Below are 19,300 nucleotides of genomic sequence, written 5' to 3' on the forward strand. Positions count from 1 at the left end.
CTGATACTTATATAGATAATTAGAACAAAAATAAACATATCAGAATTCACTGAGTATTTATCTAAGGATCAAGTTCAATATATATTTGTAAATTTTGTTAATAAATTATAATAATGGAATAAACTCATATCAAATATTATTTTATTAGTATAATTTTTGGCTAAGTATCAAAGACATCTTCAGTACATGTAAATAAAAAGCTAATCAAACAATAACTGACAATTTCAAAAGGCACCACCTAAGTAGCTAATGTAAGATAACTAAAAAAATTCATTAAATTTCCTAACTTATTTAAAAAAAAAAAAAAATCTATATGTGTGCGTATACCTTTAAATAAAATAAAGTTAATAAAGATTAGCTGAGTTAAAGGGAGATGGTAAATCCCGTTTTATTTTATAGCTGGGTACGAAACTCGGATCAAAATCCATCGAATCCATAGAGTTTTTTTCGGCATGCAACTCTATCGATTCGATGGATTTCGATCCGAGTTTCATACCTGGCTATAAAATAAAACGGGATTTACCATCTCCCTTTAACTTATGTAGCCAGTAAAATAGCCTTTTGGCTTATTATTAATAAAGATTAGCTGATTTAAAAAGTACTATCTCCCACAAAGTGGATAGATGTAGACCATTGAATCTATTTAAGTTATGAGAGTGAAGAAAAGTTTCACATGTTTCTTTATAAAGCCGTTCCATGAGGAACTGACTTTTGTGAAGGACTCTTGTCTTCTTTTAATGAACGCTATGTCTAGTGATGATGGAATGTTCTGCTAGTCCAGACTGCTCAAGGTATTGAATATAAGACTTGTGTTGTAGCTGAATAAAAGCAGATCTTCCTGTTTGTCTGAAATAAGATAACCCACAAGAGCAAAGAATCTGGTAGACACCTGGATAATTGAGATGTGGAAGCATGTTCTTTGGAGAAGTGAGAAAGGTGAAGATTTTTCTGATAGGGCGAAAGGCAACAAAAATATTTAATGGTTTTAATATTTTTGCTAAGCGTTCACTAATGCCTTGCACATAAGCGATAAGAATACGAGTTATTTCTTCTGTATTTGAAGAGTGTTAGAGATGCCAAAATTGTTCAAAGCACTTTTGATGACAGAATTCTTATAACCATTAGAAAAAAAAGTGGAAATCATGCAATAGTTCATCTGAAGAAAATGAGGAGCGGGCCTGATGAACAGTATTTTAATAGTTCCAGCCTTTTGACTGAGATGGTGATGAGATTCAGCATGGATATAATGGCCTGTATGAATCGTCTTCTGAAAAACTGAGAAATGTGGGTTACTATCTGGTTGACCAAGAATTAAAAGATCTAAAAATGCTAACTGCTTATTTACTTCTTCTGCTAGGGTGAATTGGATCCTTAGATGAAGTGCATTTAATTTAGAGAGAGAAATTGTTGTAATTCATAAGAAGAGCCATTCCAAATAGCCAAAACATCATCTACATATCTGAACTAGTGAGAAGGTCTAGGTGAAATGTTTTTGAAAATACATCATTCAAAGTGCTCCATAAGGAAGTTGGCGATAGCAGGAGAAATGGAATTGCTCTTCCTTCGATTTGTTGATACAACTTGTTTTTAAAGGAAAAATAACCAGAACATATTACAAAATCAAATATTTGAACAATGTCTGAAGTAGTAATTGTTGTATTAGTAATTCTTGTTGTAGTAATTCAATGCTGTCAGATAAAGGAACATTAGTAAATAATGAAACAACGTCTAAACTAATCATAATACCCAAAGCTTCCAAATGAAGATCCAAAATTTTATTTTTGAAATCCAAAGTATTTTTTATATAAGTAGCAGTTCTTTAGTTGAAGAAGTGAGTAAATTTCACCTAGACCTACTCACAGGTTCAGATATGAAGATGACATTTTTGCTATCTGGAATGGCTCTTCTTATGAATTACAACAGTTTCTCTCTAAATTAAATGCACTTCATCCAAGAATCCAATTCACCCTAGCAGAAGAAGTAAATAAGCAGTTAGCCTTTTTAGATCTTTTAATTCTTTGTCAAGTAGATGGTAACTTACATTTCTCAGTTTTTTGGAAGAAGACTCATACAGGCCATTATACCCATGCTGAATCTCATCACCATCCCAGTCAAAATGCTGGAACTATTAAAATGCTAGTTCATTGGGCCCACTCCTTATGTTCTTCAGATGAACTATTGCATAAAGAATTGCATCATATTACTACACTGTGCACCTACCTCAGCTAGATCTATTAAAAAACTCTGTTTTTTTTTTTGCTTGACAGTGGGTGGAGGTGTGCTTCAGAAATGCAGTAATACATGCTTAAACGTGCACCTCTTCTAAAAACTAGGGTGATTCTCCAGATCACCCAACCTCAATGAGTGATCTGAGAAAATCATTTAAACCATTAAATCTTGATCACTCAAAAGATAAACAATAGTTTTACTCAATGACAGGCTCACTCTACCACCAAGCAGAACCACTCATCACCCAAGGAAAAGTATCCACTGAAGCAACCCCAATAAGGGCCATGTCAGCAGAATATCTGCATAACACGACATTAGTGGGAGTCAGAGCCAGAAGATATACCAAGATTGAAATAATGCAGAAGTCATAAATAAATTTGTGAATGTATGGAGTGAATTTGAATGGAAGTTAGAGTGGTTTTAAACTGAAGGACTGCATTTGAATTGGTTTGATGATATATGTAGAACTATAAGGGTGGTGATTATGACAAGCTTAGGAGCAGCTTGGAGCTATTGCATGGAATGGGAGTTGAGTGGTAAGGAAATAAATGCTGCTTGGGAAATGACAAAGAAATACATAACTGCATCAATGTGGGAATGTATTCCAAAGGCCAAAAGGTTTAATAAGGTAGGTGTAAAATGGATGAATGAGGGGCTTAAGCATGAAATCTGGAAGAAGGTACTTTGGAGACAGTACAGGATAAATAATAGTAGTAATCAGTTACATGAAGCATATAAAGAACAAACCAGGAGAGTGACTCAGTTAGTAAGCAAAACAAAAGTGTGGTATCAGCAGAAATTGGCAAATCAGGTGAAGAAAAACCATAGAGAGTTTTTTTTAGATATGTTGCAAGTAGAAAGATCATAAAATGGTAGAATGGTAACTTCAACAGAAGACATCGTTGAGGTATTGAATGATCAATTTATAAGGGTGTTTCATCCTGATCACCGTGGAATCATGAGCAACTTAAGTGTAGATGACACAGGAGAGGATGGTTTAATTGTGAGTGAGCAGGAAGCATTTGAGGAAATAAATAACCTTGATGCCAATAGTAAGGCAATAGGATTTGATAACATATCACCACACGTTTTAAGGGAATGTCAAGTGGATGGTAACGTAGATGGTCAAGTAGGGGCCACATTGCACAATGTTCCAGGGAATTGTCATGCCTGTTTAATAAGAATCTTACAACGACACAGGTTCCAAGAAAGTGGAAAGAAGGTAAAATTGTTCCACTGCATAAAGGTGGTGAGATAAGGCTGTGGCTTCAAATTATAGGTGAATCTCTATATCTGGAGTTGTGATGAAGATACTACATAGATTGATGAGAAGTAGGATATAGAAATAGACTGATAACAGCGGTATTCTCTGTGGTTATCAGCATGGGTTTGTTAAAGGGAGATCATGTTTCACTAACTTACTTATGTACTATAACAAAGTGACAAATACCTTGGACAGGGGAGATGCATATACAGTGGTTTACTTGGATTTTACAAAAGCATTTGATTGACTACCACATGACAAGCTGGTAAATAAATTGAACCAGATGGAATTGGATAACAGACTTGCGAGTTGGACCTGTGACTGACTGTAAGATAGGTATCAGAAAGTTGTATATGGGGGAGGGTGCAGTATCCTGAAAGAGGAGGGTCACTAGTGGTGTGCTGCAGGGTTAGTTTTGGAACCATTGTTGTTCAATTTGTATGTTAATGATATTGTGATAGGTTTAACTAGTGATATGCAGCTGTTTGCAGATGATAAAAAACTGGAGAGAGCAATGCAGAGTCAAGTGGATGTTATAGCCTTACAAGAGGACTTGAATAGATTGCAGGTATGTGGAGCTGCAGTTTAATGTTGCAAAGTGTAAGATTTTGAGATTTGGTAAGCAATGATGGGATGCAAAGGAAAGCTTTAAAGGAAGTACAGGAGATGAGAGATCCAAGAGTGGAGGTGGTGGTGGACAAGGACCTGGAACTCAGGGGCCACATTACACAAGTAATGAGGACGTCACACCGGATAATAGTCACATGGTACAATGATGAGGAAGACCCTGACATGCAGAAATAAAGAGGTTATAATACCATCGTATAAGGCCTTGATCAGGCCTCATATTGTTTGGTCAACAGATTTTCATGGTAACAAGGATATTTTGGAAATGTTCCAGAGAAGATTCACAAAGGTGGTCAGTGGTCTTTGGAATGTGGAGTACAAAGACAGATCGAGAGAATGCAAGTTGCGTAGTCTCATGAATAGGAAGAAGAGGGGGGGGGATATGATTCAGACATATAAAGTAGTCAGGGGTTGTTATCATTTTGACATGGAAGAGATTTTTCAGAGCAAGGGAGAGGATGGTAGAACAAGAGGCCACTGCTGGAAACTGTATAACGAGGTTGTGTGAACAGAGGAGTGAGGAATAGGTTCTTTGCATGGAAGAGATTTTTCATATCAAGGGAGAGGATGGTAGAACAAGAGGAAATGGTATAAAGACAGCAGTTGCAGAATGTGTGGTGGAGATACTTAATGAGCAGTTCATAAAGATCTTTCAATCTTGTGAATGTGACTTCATGGAGAGATTGAGAGCAGCTGATGATGGGGAGGAGAGACTGACTGTAAGTGAGCAAGAGGTTTTTGGGGAGTTGAATAAACTAGATGTAAATAAGGCTGTGGGAGTGATAATATATCACCACATATTCTGAAGGAATGTGCCAGAGAGTTGACACCTGCCTTGACATATTTTTTTAACATGAGTCTTGCACTTGGTCAAGTTCCTAAAGAGTGGAAGGAGGGCAAGATCGTGCCACTTCATAAAGCAGGTGATCGAACTCAAGCATCAAACTATAGGCCTATCTGTGTGTCAGGTGTTGTGGTTAAGTCGTTGGAGAAGCTTGTGAGAACTAGGATCCAGAGTTGGGTTGAAAACAATGGTATAATCTTTGATGGACAGCATGGATTTGCTAAAGGGAGATCATGTTTTAGTAATCTACTTACTTATTACAATAAAGTGACTGCTTCCTTGGGCAGAGGAGAAGGATACACAGTAATATACTTGGATTTCGCAAAAGCGTTTGATAGAGTACCTCATGATAAGTTGACAGTCAAACTAGAGCAGATGGAGTTGGATATTAGATTAGTGCACTGGATTGGAGACTGGCTATCTGATAGGTATCAACAAGTTGTGTATGGGGGGTGCGATATCCAGGAAAAGGAAAGTCACTAGTGGAGTGCCTCAGGGGTCTGTTTTAGGGCCATTACTATTTAACTTGTATATTAATGATATCGGCGAAGATTTGGATGAAGATATTCAGTTGTTTGCAGATGATGCAAAGTTGGGACGAACCATAAAGAGTAGTGAAGATGTTGTGGCCTTGCAAGAAGAAATTGAGTGATTGGGCAAGCAAATGGGGATGCGAGTTCAATGTTGCAAAATGTAAGGTTTTAAAATTTGGAAAACAAAGATGGGATGCAGAATTTATGCTTGGTGAGAATATATTGTTGAAGGTAGAGGAAATAAGAGATCTGGGGGTGATAGTGGATAAGGATCTAAAATGTAGGGGACCCATCGTCAAAATTGTGAAGACAACACAAAGACTTCTGGGAATGATGTGGAGGACACTGACGTGTAGAAGTAGGGAGATTCTTCTTCCATTGTATAAAGCTTTGATTAGGCCACACATGGACTATTGTGCCCAGATTTGGTCACCTGGTTTTCAGAAGGATGAAGAGATGTTGGAAAGGGGTCCAAAGGAGACTGACTAAGGTAGTTTCTGACCTCTGGAATGTTGAGTATGAGGAAAGATTGAGAATATGTAATTTGCAGAGTCTGGTGGAGAGAAGGAAGAGGGGAGATATGATAGAGACCTACAAGTTGGTAAGGGGTTGTTATAAGATCAATGGTGGGGAAGTTCTACAGAGAATAGGGGGAGATCAGGGGAGAACCAGTGGTTATCCCCTGGAAACTGTATAAAGAGGGTGTGAGTAGGGGAGTGAGAAGCAGGTTTTTTTCGTGCAGAGTTGTGAATGATTGGAATGCCTTGCCTGAGTGTGTTGTGTCTGCAAGGAGTTTGAGTGTGTTTAAGATATGGTATGATGAGATGTGTGTGTGATAAAAGGACCTCCCAGATGAGTCTTTGACTCCATGAGGTCTTGGGAAATAATAATAATAAATAATAAAAAGAGGGCACTGCTGGAAACAGTATAAGGAGGGTGTGAACAGAGGAGCAAGGAGAGTGGTTGGTGCATGGTGTATATTGCCTGAGTGTGTTGTGAATGTAGACACATTGAATTAGTTTAATGCGTGGTTGAATTAGCACTGTGTGCAATAGTGTGTACAGCCATGGCTTAACAAGATGTAGGACCTACTTTTGTTGCAATGACTACAGCAATCCTATGGAACATACCTTCCACAAGTGTATGACAGTGATCAGTACGAATTTTAGACTACTCCTCCTATTGGTATGTAATAAGGGCCTGGACTGTTGTGGGGTGGATATCCGTTGATCTCACCCAATGCTCCAGTTCATCCCACAGATGTCCAATAGGATTTAGATCAGGACTCTGTGGAGGCCAGTTAAGTGTGGTTACGTTCATATCCACAAACCACACAGGTACAGCAGCAGCCTTATGACACAGTGCATTGTCCTGCTGAAGGAGACAATGGTCACCACAAACAGAGGTCCAAGGCCAAACCAGGAAAAACAGAACCATACTATTACATTGCCACCTCCAAATTTTGTAGTTGGGGTTACACATCCTGGTAAGAAATGTTCATGTGCCACCCATACTCATTCATCTGCTCATTAGAGAGTGTGGCATGATTTGCGCTTTATAACCACAGTCATCTAAGCTTCCACCTTTCACTGTACATGCTTTTGCACCACTGAAGATGACATTACATGTAGGTTCGAGTACTGAGCAGCTTGCATATTGTGGTCCTACCATGGAAATCCTCATTTAATGTGTTAGCCGACGAATGGTGGTTTTTACATATTATCCTTCATAGTATCCAAAGGTCACATTCAGGGAGTGTGGTCTATTGTTCACTGCAGGTAGCACTTGTAGTTGACTCTCTGCACTTCCATCTCAGACAATTTATACCAGCTACAAACATGTGACTTGTTACATGGCTTGATGCACCTTACCTATGGTAAGTGTGTGTGGGTGGGTGGGTGTGCACACACACTGAGTGTCCGCCCAGTGTATATAAATACACACACAAAAAAATACACCATTTCTTTATGTATTTATCCCTAGGTTCCATTAAGTCTTTATAAACCTAAATATATGGGATAGTAAATTTCCTCTCCACAATGTTCTATATATGTCCACGTGTCTCTTTTGTGGTCCTTCTGCCTTGTGTATGAGATCAGCTACATAATTTTTTACTTTGAAAACTATTAAAAAATTTCTTGCATCCTAGATGAGATCTGAAGTGTTTCCAACGTTTGTTGCTATTAACTGTGCTTAAGAAAGCAATATCAGATATTAAATGCTTAATTTTGTTATTAAAAATAACCACACAAGATCATCAATAGTATTCTCAAAGTCTTGTTTTCTGGGGTGCTTAAGGGTCAAAGCTATATAACTCTACATAGCCTTTAAAGGAATGCAGAGAACCGACCAGGGCTTCTGACCTAATGTCCAATTTTCCCCTTCTCGTGGTGCACAGTGTTGGGTATCTACCTGGATACAGAACGAACGAGGATGGGCTGGCAATTTGGGATTTAGCCGACCAAATTGTATTCTTATTGGCTTAAACCAAAATACAAAATGATGGTACAACATGACAAATTTTCATGCCGGCTGGGGCATCGCCTGGTTAAACAAGGCCCCTATTGTTTTCGCCAGGGAACCAGGGCGAACAGCGAAAAGTCAGCTACTGGAACAAATCTGAAAACACACCCCAACTCAACATCACCAGAGAGTTAAGAAGCCTGAATGGCAAAGAAATAGAGCTATCTAAAGAATTACATAAGTACCAAATCAACATAATAGGGGTAACTGAAACAAAAAACACAAAAACTGGTGAGATCTTTCTGAGCAATAAATACAAAATCTTATGTTCAGGCAATGACAATCAAGGAAAAGGAGTAGCCATAGTATTCAACACTAAATATGAGGCTAATCTTCTTCAATGGCAGGCACTCTCAAGTAGAGTGATGTGGGCAAATATGAGAATGGGGAACTGGACAATGAGACTTATTTGTGCCTATGGTCTCACAGAAGGTTCTACAAAGGTAGAAGTGGAGGAATTTTTTGATGCTTTAGAAAAAGCAACTGACACAATGAAAAAAGAAAAGTTGGTCCTTGTTGGGGATCTAAATAGCAGAATAGGAAATGATTGTCAGACATATACAAATATTTTGGGAAAATTTCGAGAAAAGAGCAAAGCAAATAGTAATGGCAAATACCTGTTGGATTTCTGCTCAGGACGTTGACTAGTTATTACTAACAACATAAAAATGTCCACAAATTCACATGGAGAGAAGAGGCAAGGAATAAGAAAAGTCTCATTGACTTTGTTATTGTTGATAGTGATGTTTTCTCCCTGGTGCCGGACACCAGAGTGTCCAGAGGATTTGAAATTGGAAGTGATCACTATTTAGTCTTGAGCAGGATAAAATTGAATTTCATATTGAAAAGAATAATATGTAAGAAAGTTTTAAAGAGAATAAAAGTTGAGCAGCTCTCAGATGTGAACTGTAGACTAAAATACACAAACATTACTGAAGGAAAAATGAAAGAGTTTGAGAACAGGAAACAAACCTTGGAGATTCAGTGGCAAGCCTTGAAGAAAACCCTGATTGATTCAGATAGAGAGGCATGTGGTGAAGTTGTCTGCAAAGATAGAAAAATTAGAACTCCATGTTGGACACAGGAAATTAAAGAGGCAGTGAAGGAAAAGAAGAAAGCATATCAAAAGTTCCTGGCAAATGAGTCAGCTTGTGCTCTGAGAGAATAGAGACAAATTTAAAAAAGCTAAAGAGTGTGTAAAACTAGCTAAACAGAAGTTACGGGAGGACTTTGGCAAGAACATAAAAAATAAACATCAAGAAGGTGGCAAGATATTCTGGAGGTTGTTGAAGAAGCTTAGGAATGGAGGAAAGAGTGCTGTAAAAGGAGTTAGAGATGATAAAGGTGACATGAAAACAGGAGAAATAGATATCCTTGATGTATGGAGTAATTACTTCGAAAAATTGCTAAATGAAACAAGCAGTGATGACAGCACAGTGGTAAAAAAACACTCAACAGGCATACAGTCAGGAATATATATCCATATTTGAAGTAGAAAAAAGCCATCAAAGGCTTGAAATGTGGAAAGGCAGCAGGAGTAGATGATATTCGACCAGAAATGCTAAAGTATGGTGGTATAAAAGTCTTACAGTTTCTGCACTGCATAGTTCAGAAAGCCTTGACAGAGGGACACATTCCTGATGATTGGAGTAGAGCTCTCATAGTACCCATATATAAAAAGGAAAATAAAACAATGTGAGAATTACAGAGGTATTTCCCTACTGAGTGTTCCTGGTAAGATTTATCTAAGTATACTTGAGAAACGGTTGAGAAGAATTGCGGAAGAAAAGCTAGGTGAAGAACAAGCTGGATTCAGGCCAAATAGAGGCTGTCAGGATCAGATCTTCACTTTATGACAAATAGTTGATAAAGCATGGGAATATAACAAAGATCTATATTTAAGTTTTGTCGATCTAGAAAAGGCATACGACAAGGTGCCAAGAGAGAAGCAATTCCGCTAGTCATATGGTATCAATGGGGCATTATATCAAGCAATACTTAGTCTTTATTTGAGTTATAAGTCAGCAGTTAGAAGTGAAGGAAGTACAGAAAGATGGTTTAATGTTAAATCTGGTGTGAAACAAGGATGTACGTTATCCTCTCTGCTATTCATTATCTATATGGATCACATTATGTAGAAAAGTAATCTTAAAAAGTAATATTAAACCTGAAATATCAAAATGGGAAATGTTAATTTCAGCTCTCTACTTTACGCAGATGATGTGATACTTCTAAATAAATCTGCTAGAAGTCTGCAAGATTCCTTGACTAAATTGAATAACCGTTGTAATAGATATGGTATGAAGGTCAGCAATAAAAAGACAAAGACAATGAAAATAGGCAGAATCGTTGAAAATGTCAATTGCGTTGTGAATGGAGAACCTGTGGAACAAGTAAAACATTTCAGCTACTTAGGCACAATTTTTAGTGAAGATGATAAATTAAATATGGAAATAGACAATAGAACCAACAAAGCTGGTATGGTAGGAAGTCAACTGAATAAATTCATATGGAATAAGAGAGAAATTAGTCAGGACACTAAATTAGCCGTACACAAGACGGTGTTCAAACCAATTTTAACTTATGGATCTGAGAGCTGGGTCAGAAGTAAAACACTTGACCAAAGACTAGAGACCGCAGATATGAGAGTCGTGAGAAAGATTAGAGGCATGAACAGATGGCATCAATGGAAATATCATATTAAAAATGAGGATATTAGTGAAGAACTTGATATTGTCAGCATCCAGGAATGCATTAGCAGAGCTAATCTAAGGTGGTATGGTCACTTAAACAGAATGGGCGAGGAAAGATTAGCAAAACAAGTGTTATCTGCGAGGTTGGCTGGAAAACGACCTAGAGGAAGACCAAAATATAGGTGGATTGATATGGTAAAAGTGCCTTAGGTGATAGAAATATAATATCTGATAATGTTGGAGTCTTGACAAGTAACAGACTGATTTGGAGGAAAATTGTAGATAGGAAGTTAGTAATGAGGTAATTTTTTCATGTAGTACTATCATATCCTGTACACCCCTTGAGGGTACATGGCAGGAATTTGATGATGATCATGATGAAGTCTGTTTTCTACATATTTCATAAAAGTTCCTGAATTATGCATAGAATTAATACCTAAGTCTATCTATATACATTTATATGAAATATGTATAGATAGGCTTAGATAGGCACAGAGCTTCATAAGTGAAGCCGATTCTAAAAATTGTCTCTCATACCTACAGCAACTTCTATACAGCATAATTGCCTTCTTCCATATAATCCTCTGTGAAGGAATGTCCTGAGCATAATTTGCCAGTCCAAACTTGCCATATGGATGATTACAGATGTTCTTCAAGGTGAATATCAGAGATATACCAGTCTGTGCAAGCTAAGTTGCAAAGAACTTTATACATTCTAGGATAAGTAAGAGGATGAAGCTGATTCATCCTTAGGAGAATGGATGAAGGTTGTAGTTGCATGTGTGGTTTGAAAGTGGTACAGAGATAATATTTCAGGAGTTTAGTTATCTTTTTTAAAATACCATGAATATAAGGGATGGGAATCATTTTGACTGTGATCATGCATGCTGGTTGCAGTTAACCACAGAAAATGAAACTAATAATTGCCTCCATTTATGGCATGTCAAGACTGGCAACACAAACCACACATGCTCTGGACATTCACTCACACAGGATGAAATGGCATAAGACAACTGCTGCATAACAGTTGTTATACATCCACATAGAAGTCATTATAGGGCTGAGAAACTATTTTCAGAATCAGCATTGGCTATGAAGCACTTTCCCATTCTCAATCCCTTTTCTCTTTAAGAGATAAGATTTATTTATAATGCAAATTTGTATATAGCACTTGCAAAAAACATTTTATGCACACTGTTAAGGCAATACCATAAATCTACATTAATATTAATTATTTCTAAATAAAGATATATTATTATTATTCGTGACACCTCCATGGAGTCCGAAGACTCATCGCGGGAGGACGCCTACAACTGTCTCAACCACTACACCAAACCTCTACTACGAATCATCTCCATCAACGCCATCTGCCGCCCATCTCCACCACTACCACAACTAGTATTTTTTTGTCTGTAAATTGCGTCTGTTCTGAAGGGCCGATTTGTCTGTATGCAGGATGAAAAACCTGAGTTTCCAGGAGAAAAAACCCTGCTACCTCCGTATGAGATTGGCTAACTCACCTTCGATTGAAATCGTCCAGACAAAGATTCCTCCCATCACGACGAGAATCAAACTTAGGCTTATTCCACTCGAAGGGTGCAATGTACCATTGTTCTTCCAATTGCGCTACGAAGGCTATATTTTTCAATTTTATTTGTCTTTCATTCAATCTCTTAACTTATTATAATAATAATATCCTGGATCTGAATCTGTGATATTAACAACTTAGGCAGGTCTGTCTTTTCCATGGTGGGATTATTCTCTCTCACTCACTAATCGAACTTTATCTTCAGAAGTACAGTCTTTGTGCAACTGCATTACCACCCACCACTACTAGTGTTTTCACAGACAATCACAAACATCCATGTCCACGGCAGGATTTGAACCAGCAGCCTTTTGGCTGGAGAGCGGATACGCTAACCACTCAGCCAACCAGGCTGGCATATATCCTACACAAGTAGCCCAGTCGTGATGATACTTCAAGTGCAGATTTCTTTCGCTTACACTTGGATAAAGGATGAAACCAAGAATATAATTTCTTGGCATATTTAATTTATAGTATAACCAAGTGAAAAAACCTTCAACATCTGTTGGAAGAAGAGAGAAAGAAATGTGAGAGAGTAAAAATTGTAGGTTTGCTACCCAGATATGATGGTACCAAGTTAAGAAGGATGGCAATGATAGCAAATGATTCCATAGGCAGACTGTGTAGAAGAAATGGATGCAGATTTTTGGGTGTGTAGAGTGTGTTTGATGACAGAAAAAAACTTATATAAGAGGGACGACCTGCACTTGAATTCATTTGTTATCAGGAGAGTGAAGAAATAACTTATTGATATGAGACCTAATGCAGAGAGTCAGGGAAACTAGATCATCAAAGGAGGAATGGGAAAAATGTGCTTGAAAGTTTAGCTATGGTATGCAAATATGATAAAGATATTTAATGATCCTGGCATTTATGCATAGACATAACAAATTACCACCCACCTAGCCTATCCTGTTCTTATAATTAGATATGCAATCTATTTGGCGTTATTGTAGAACTTTCTCTTTTCCCATCCCAGACATGTTTATGCATCTGGCAAAGGGGTGGAAATATATGCTTTGGATTCAGACCTTTTGAGTAAGTCTGGGGAGGGAAAAGAGAAAGTTCTACAACAAAGCCAAATAGATTGCATATCTAATTATAAGAATAGGCTAGGTGGGTGGTAATTTGTTATGTCTATGCATAAATGCCAGGATCATCAAATACAAAGGGTTGAGTTTGTTGCTTTATTGAATACAATGTAGCCTAAGATTGTTGGTATTAGTGAAACCTGGCTATCAGAATCAGATATGGTAACTGGGATTGAGTATAATGGGTACACTATTTTTAGGAATGACAGAAGAGATAGGAGAGGAGGATGAGTACTACTACTGATATTTGACGACTGTAAGTACATTTAGGACAGAAACACAAGGAAACAATGACGTTAACAGTGACCCATATAGAAGTGAGTATGAGTCGATCTGGTGTGAAGTGGAGGCTAACAGAATTAAATATATGGTGGGGTTGCCACAGACCTTGCAGCTCAGTTGCAGGGGGCGAAGAAATGCATCACCAATTTAGCCTTATGGATATTAAACTAGTGATCATTATGGGTGACTTTAATTATCCAAATATTGATTGGGTAGAAGAGAAATCTCATAAGAATGAAGAGGAATTTGTTGAAAATGCTGTGTGACATGTTCTCAAGCAGCATGTGAAAAAGGAACTTGAGGTCAAAGAGTGTTAGATTTGTTAATAGTGTCAGAAGGGGCCTCTGCTATTTGACAAATAAGAATTTGACTATTTTACCAACAGTTGATGATGGTGATCATGTCGTGCTTTCTTGGGAAGTATCTAATTATATTGATGTTCCCATCAGAACAAGTAACATGCTGAATTACAAAGATGGAAATTATGATCAACTTAGGAGAATTCTATCTTTGGTTCCATGGTATCAGTTACTGAATGGGAAAAATCTCAGCAATGCATGGGAATCTTTTAAAAGTGTTTAAATGAGGTGGTATCTGAATATATCCCTAGTGTTTGAAGAACAAATAGGTTGGGAGTGAAATGGATGTGCAACCCTATTAAGCAAGAGATCCTAAAGAAGAAGATGATGTGGAAAGAATATTGTGAGAATAAGAGTGAGAGGCATTATGAAATATATAAAGCTTAGGCCAGAAATGTAACGATGTATTGTGTGGAAAGCTAAATCGGAGTATGACAAGAAACTGGCTATGCAAGCTAAAGGCAATTCAAAAGAATTTTATCGTTATGCCATAAGCAAAAAGAATGAATGAGGAAGAATAGCTTTACTGAATGCAGATGGTACTCTAAATGACAGAAGTTAATGAGACTGTTGAATTCATGTGCTCACTTTGCTAAGATATATCAGCCAGGTATGCTTGACATGGTAAACAGTGCTAATGCTGCATTGGATGAATAGTTAGAGGTGTAGGAAAATGAGGCTGACCAGTTAGTGCATAAACTGGATAAGAATTTGAAAGAGGATTTGAATAAGCTAGATAGATGGGCAAATGAATGGGGATATCAGTTTAATGCAGCAAAATGTAAGGTCTTGAGGTTTGGGAAACATCGATGGGATGCTGCATACTCTATGGGAGGAGTTATACTGGAGGAAGTAGGGGAGACAAGATCTGGGGGTTGATGATTGATAGAAACCTGAAATTCAGGGTACATATTGCAAAGGTGGTGAAGGTAACACAGAGGATTGCTGCAATTATGAGAAGGACACTGACCTGCAGAGATAAAGGGTTATCATTCCGTTGTATAAGTCTCTGATCAGACCACACTTAGACTATTGTTCTCAGATTTGGTCCCCAGGATTTGAAGGGGATAAATTAACTGTGGAAAGGGTACAAAGATGGTTTCAGGACTGTACAATTTTGGTTATGAGGATCGGCTGAGGGAATGTGGACTGCAGAGTTTGGTGGATAGAAGAAGGAGAGGTGATATGATTGAGACTTTTAAACTGTTGAGAGGTGATTACAGGGTTGACACTGGGGAGTTCTTTCACTTGGTTGAACAGTGGGAAGGAGTGATGACAAGAGGCCATCCCTGGAAGTTATGAAAGGAAACTGTGAGCAAGAGGGTGAGGTGTGGTTTCTTTGCATGGAGGGTGGTGGTTGAACCGTGGAATGCATTGCCTGATGGAGTGGTGAGAGCGAGAACGGTCAGTGAGTTTAAGGAGTGGTATGATAGACTTTGTGTTTCTTAGGGGGGACCTCCCCTCGATGAGTCTTGACAGACTTTATGTTCTTAGGAAGGACCTCCCACGATGAGTCTTTTGACTCCATGGAGGCCTGAATAATAATAATAATAATAATAATTTGTCAATAGGGACAGATGGAATATCAGCAGATTTGCTAAAAGAGTGTTCAGCCAAACTGGCTAGGCCTTTCACTTGTTTGTATAACTTGAGTCTAAGCTCAGGAATGTTACCACAGGAATGGAAGGAATGTATGATGGTTCCATTGTACAAGGGTGGTGCAAAAACTGATGCGTCTAACTACCGACCTATCAGTATCTTTGGTGTGGTAGTGAAAATTTTAGAGAAGTTGGTAAGAACTTGCATACAGAAATGGGTAGACAAACAAGCTATACTCTGCAAGGAGCAAAATGGGTTTACTAAAGGTAGGTCATGTTTTACTTTTACTGTTGATCATGGGTTAGAGCTGCACTATTACTTTGGATGTCTCTGAACTTATGTGTTTTATATGACTGGTGAATTGTAGTTTTTTTTCGAGAATTACACTGAGATATTTGACTGTATTCTGCCATGGGATCTTAACTCCTAGTAAATTTATACTTTCCTTGATTTGAGGCTTCTTTCTAGTGAACAGTATGGCTGAACTCTTCTGTGGGTTTGCTTGGATCCTCCAGTCCATCAACCATTTTTACAGTGTGTGAATACTGTTTTGGAGTCTTTTGATAGCTAGTTTGGGGCTGAGAGATCTTGCTAATAATGCAGTATCATCTGCATATAATGCAGTGATTGTTGAGCTTGGGTTTTGAGGGATATCAGCTATATAGATAGAAAACAGCAAGGGGGCCAGGAGTGAGCCCTGTGGATCTGTTGAACGGTGGTGTGGTTATTAGCTGGCCTGAGATGTGTTTCATTTACTAGTATTATGTCTGGATTGTGTCTCTGAGTGAACTCTTGCAGTTCTAGGATTTTGTTAATCAGTCATTGGCATTCCATGCAGTGATCATGAGAGAGTTGGGATGGAATTTTCATTATTCATTATTGAGGGCTGTCAGAATTTAGTGGGTACCTTGTAGGAATCTTTTCGTGGAGGATGGCAAAGGATTTGTCATGCTGAAATCTTGTAACATGGTAGCTAGTGAGGCAGTTAATACTAATGTTAAATTTGAGTTTATTTGATCATGGGATGGAGCAGCCTTTGTTCATGCTGCCTCTGCATAAGTTTTGGGCATTTGTTTCCTTTCCTGAGTTGTCAAGTTGGAGATAATTTGGACTGGGGTGTGACCTGCATGGTTGTCTTGAGCATCATTGAAATGTGTTGGAAGGGTAGTTTTTGCTGACCCTCGGTTCTTTGGGTGTGTAATGCATCCCTTGTGGTTGGCAGGGTGAGGTCCACGGTTGGCACATTTAGCTGGTGTGGATATTGGCTTGGTATATGTGACGGTCTGGTGGCCCTCGCCGCATTTCAAACACCTGTAATTTGCCTTGCGAAGTTTCTGGGCATGGCCAAACCTTTGACACTGCCCAGCTGATGACTTTTTCCTTAGTGAGTGGCTCGGTAGATATTCTGAGGCCACAGATCACAGTCAGTTCATATATCTCTTTCTGTGCCTTGTCAATTTCTACGAGCACGAGTAGCATTGGCCGTTTATCTGACCTGAGCATCTTGCTCACTTTTACTGGTGTTAGGCCCCGACTCATAAGGTCAGCTGTGATTTCTTCAGAGGTAACACCTTCGGTTACCCCATGAAATACTACTTTGAGATTCTTTTCACTGGGTAAAGCAAAAGTGTGATAAGCAAGATTTTTGTTGTTCATTAGTTTTGTTAATTGTCTGTAGTCAGTGACTGAGGCCGGCTGGATTTTGACTCCTTCATCTTGATTTTTGGCCCAGGAATATGAGATTTTATGTTCCCTAAGGGCTGATGTGACAGTGGTCTATTTGTCCTTGTCCCTTAGGATAACAGGTGGAACCTTTTCGGTGTTCCTCGGGACATCTGGTGTTGGTGAGTCTTCATCCATCTGGCCCTCTGTAGTTCTTCTTTATTAGAATGCTCTCTCTGAGAGTTGTTTTGACAGGGGGATTTTGGTGCTAGAGCAGCAATGAGTTCTTGTGATATCTCATTCTCTTGCTCCATCCTGATCATTTGAGTGAATGTACTGTTTTATGAAACCCGGCCAGTCAGATTCGAGTTTGCCTATTATGAGTTTCAGTACCTCCAGGGACTGCTCCTTATTAAGGATCTGGATCTACTCTTTGATGTTTTCCATATCAATGTGGCAATCTCCTGCCAGCAGAAATTTTTAACAGCAGTATAAATAATCCTGCAGGACTAGGGGCCTGCCAGCAAAAGTATCCTGTAGACCTAGATGGACTACTAGCAATATATAATCCCACAGGGCTAGGGGCCTGCCAGCAAAAAATCCTGCAGGCTGAGTTGGTCTACTAGCAAAATTAGTCTTGTTGTGACCTACTAATTGGGGAAAGGAGTATTAGTATCTCACTTGGCCACAGATTTGAAAACCTACCTCCCTATAAAACCTTAAATCCACCACTGGTCCTCATTGCGAGTGGGGCCTGCCAGCCATTTGACCTCTTGCATGTTTCGTGCAGAGGGAGAGACAGTAGGAATCAAACTGTGTCAGCGCCAGTGCAATGTGAGATTACTGAGAAACCTTGTATGCAATGTAATCATGCTCAGTCTAAAATAATACGTCCGTTCTCATCAAAAGACAAAAGCAGATTCATTATTATTATTCTTTTCCTGTCACGTTTTTTGTCCGGCATATAATATAACATATATTTTTAACATATATTGGTGTGAGTAGTGTAATTATTTTTATATAAAAAATTTAAGGAAAATAATATATTTTTTTTAAAATAGAAAAATATTAAACGTTGCACTATTTTTATATAATACATTTTTTTTAATAGAAAAATATTAAATGTTGCACTATTTTTATAGATACAGTAAAACCCCGAAGTTATGCGGTAGGTGGAACCAACAGAAAGCACCTAAATCGAATTCGTGTAACTCAGGGTATAATTTTGCATGTAATTTATATATACAAACATACAATTGGGACCAAAGGTTTATAAAAACACTTATATTTTTTAAGAAATATAATCATAAGTGTAGTTTTTCGTACATAAAAAAAGAAAGTTATTTCGATGTCGATGGTTTCATAAAATCTAATAGATTCGTCTGATGGCATAATGTCTTTTTCTTGTCACGCAAAATTTCTTCATAGCAAGCTAATGATTTTTTTATTCCTTGCCTTGTGGCTATAATTCATTCCTCATTAGAATCTATGTCATCTAAAATCTGCAAACATTTCTTTTATAATTGTTCTTACTGTGGATTCCTGTAGATCAAACTTCTTTGCTAGCTCACAAATTTTCATTCTGCTTTCAAAATCCTTAATAATGTTGAGTTTTGTTTCCAAAGTCAATGTTTTTCTTTTCTTGCTAGCTGTAGAAGAATCGGACTTGCTTCTTTTGGATGACATTATTATTTTTTATGTGATAAAATTTTTATCAAGAACATAACATTAAACAGTCGCAAGGTTTGTAGATTATAAAAATCGTGCATGAATGGAGACTGCGCTAAACACATCAGTGCATGTGCGACACTGGTGAATGCGGCCGGCGCCTGAAAGATACGACTAGTGGTGAGGCATGAAGTGGGAAGGGAATACGTACATATAAGAAACCGCATAACTCCGGATTCGCGTAAGTCGGGTTATGACTGTATTTTTAATTATATAAGACAAAGCTGATATTGAACAAAAATGGCTGTTTTCAAGTCTTAGTAAGTGGTGCAACAACAAGG

The 19,300-nt window shown here is 38.1% G+C and overlaps 1 protein-coding gene across 4 annotated transcripts in view; it reads right to left on the reverse strand.

The window, feature by feature from the left end:
- LOC150106214 (neuroglian-like) overlaps nt 1–19,300 on the reverse strand; it is an 888,579-nt gene that overhangs the window by 139,930 nt on the left and 729,349 nt on the right. The gene's annotated exons all lie outside the window — the stretch shown is intronic.

This window comes from Typopeltis vanoorti, chromosome 5 (assembly GCF_054136105.1).
Source record: "Typopeltis vanoorti isolate ZY-2024b chromosome 5, IOZ_Tvanoo_1.0, whole genome shotgun sequence".
Classification (NCBI taxonomy): Eukaryota; Metazoa; Arthropoda; class Arachnida; order Uropygi; family Thelyphonidae; genus Typopeltis; species Typopeltis vanoorti.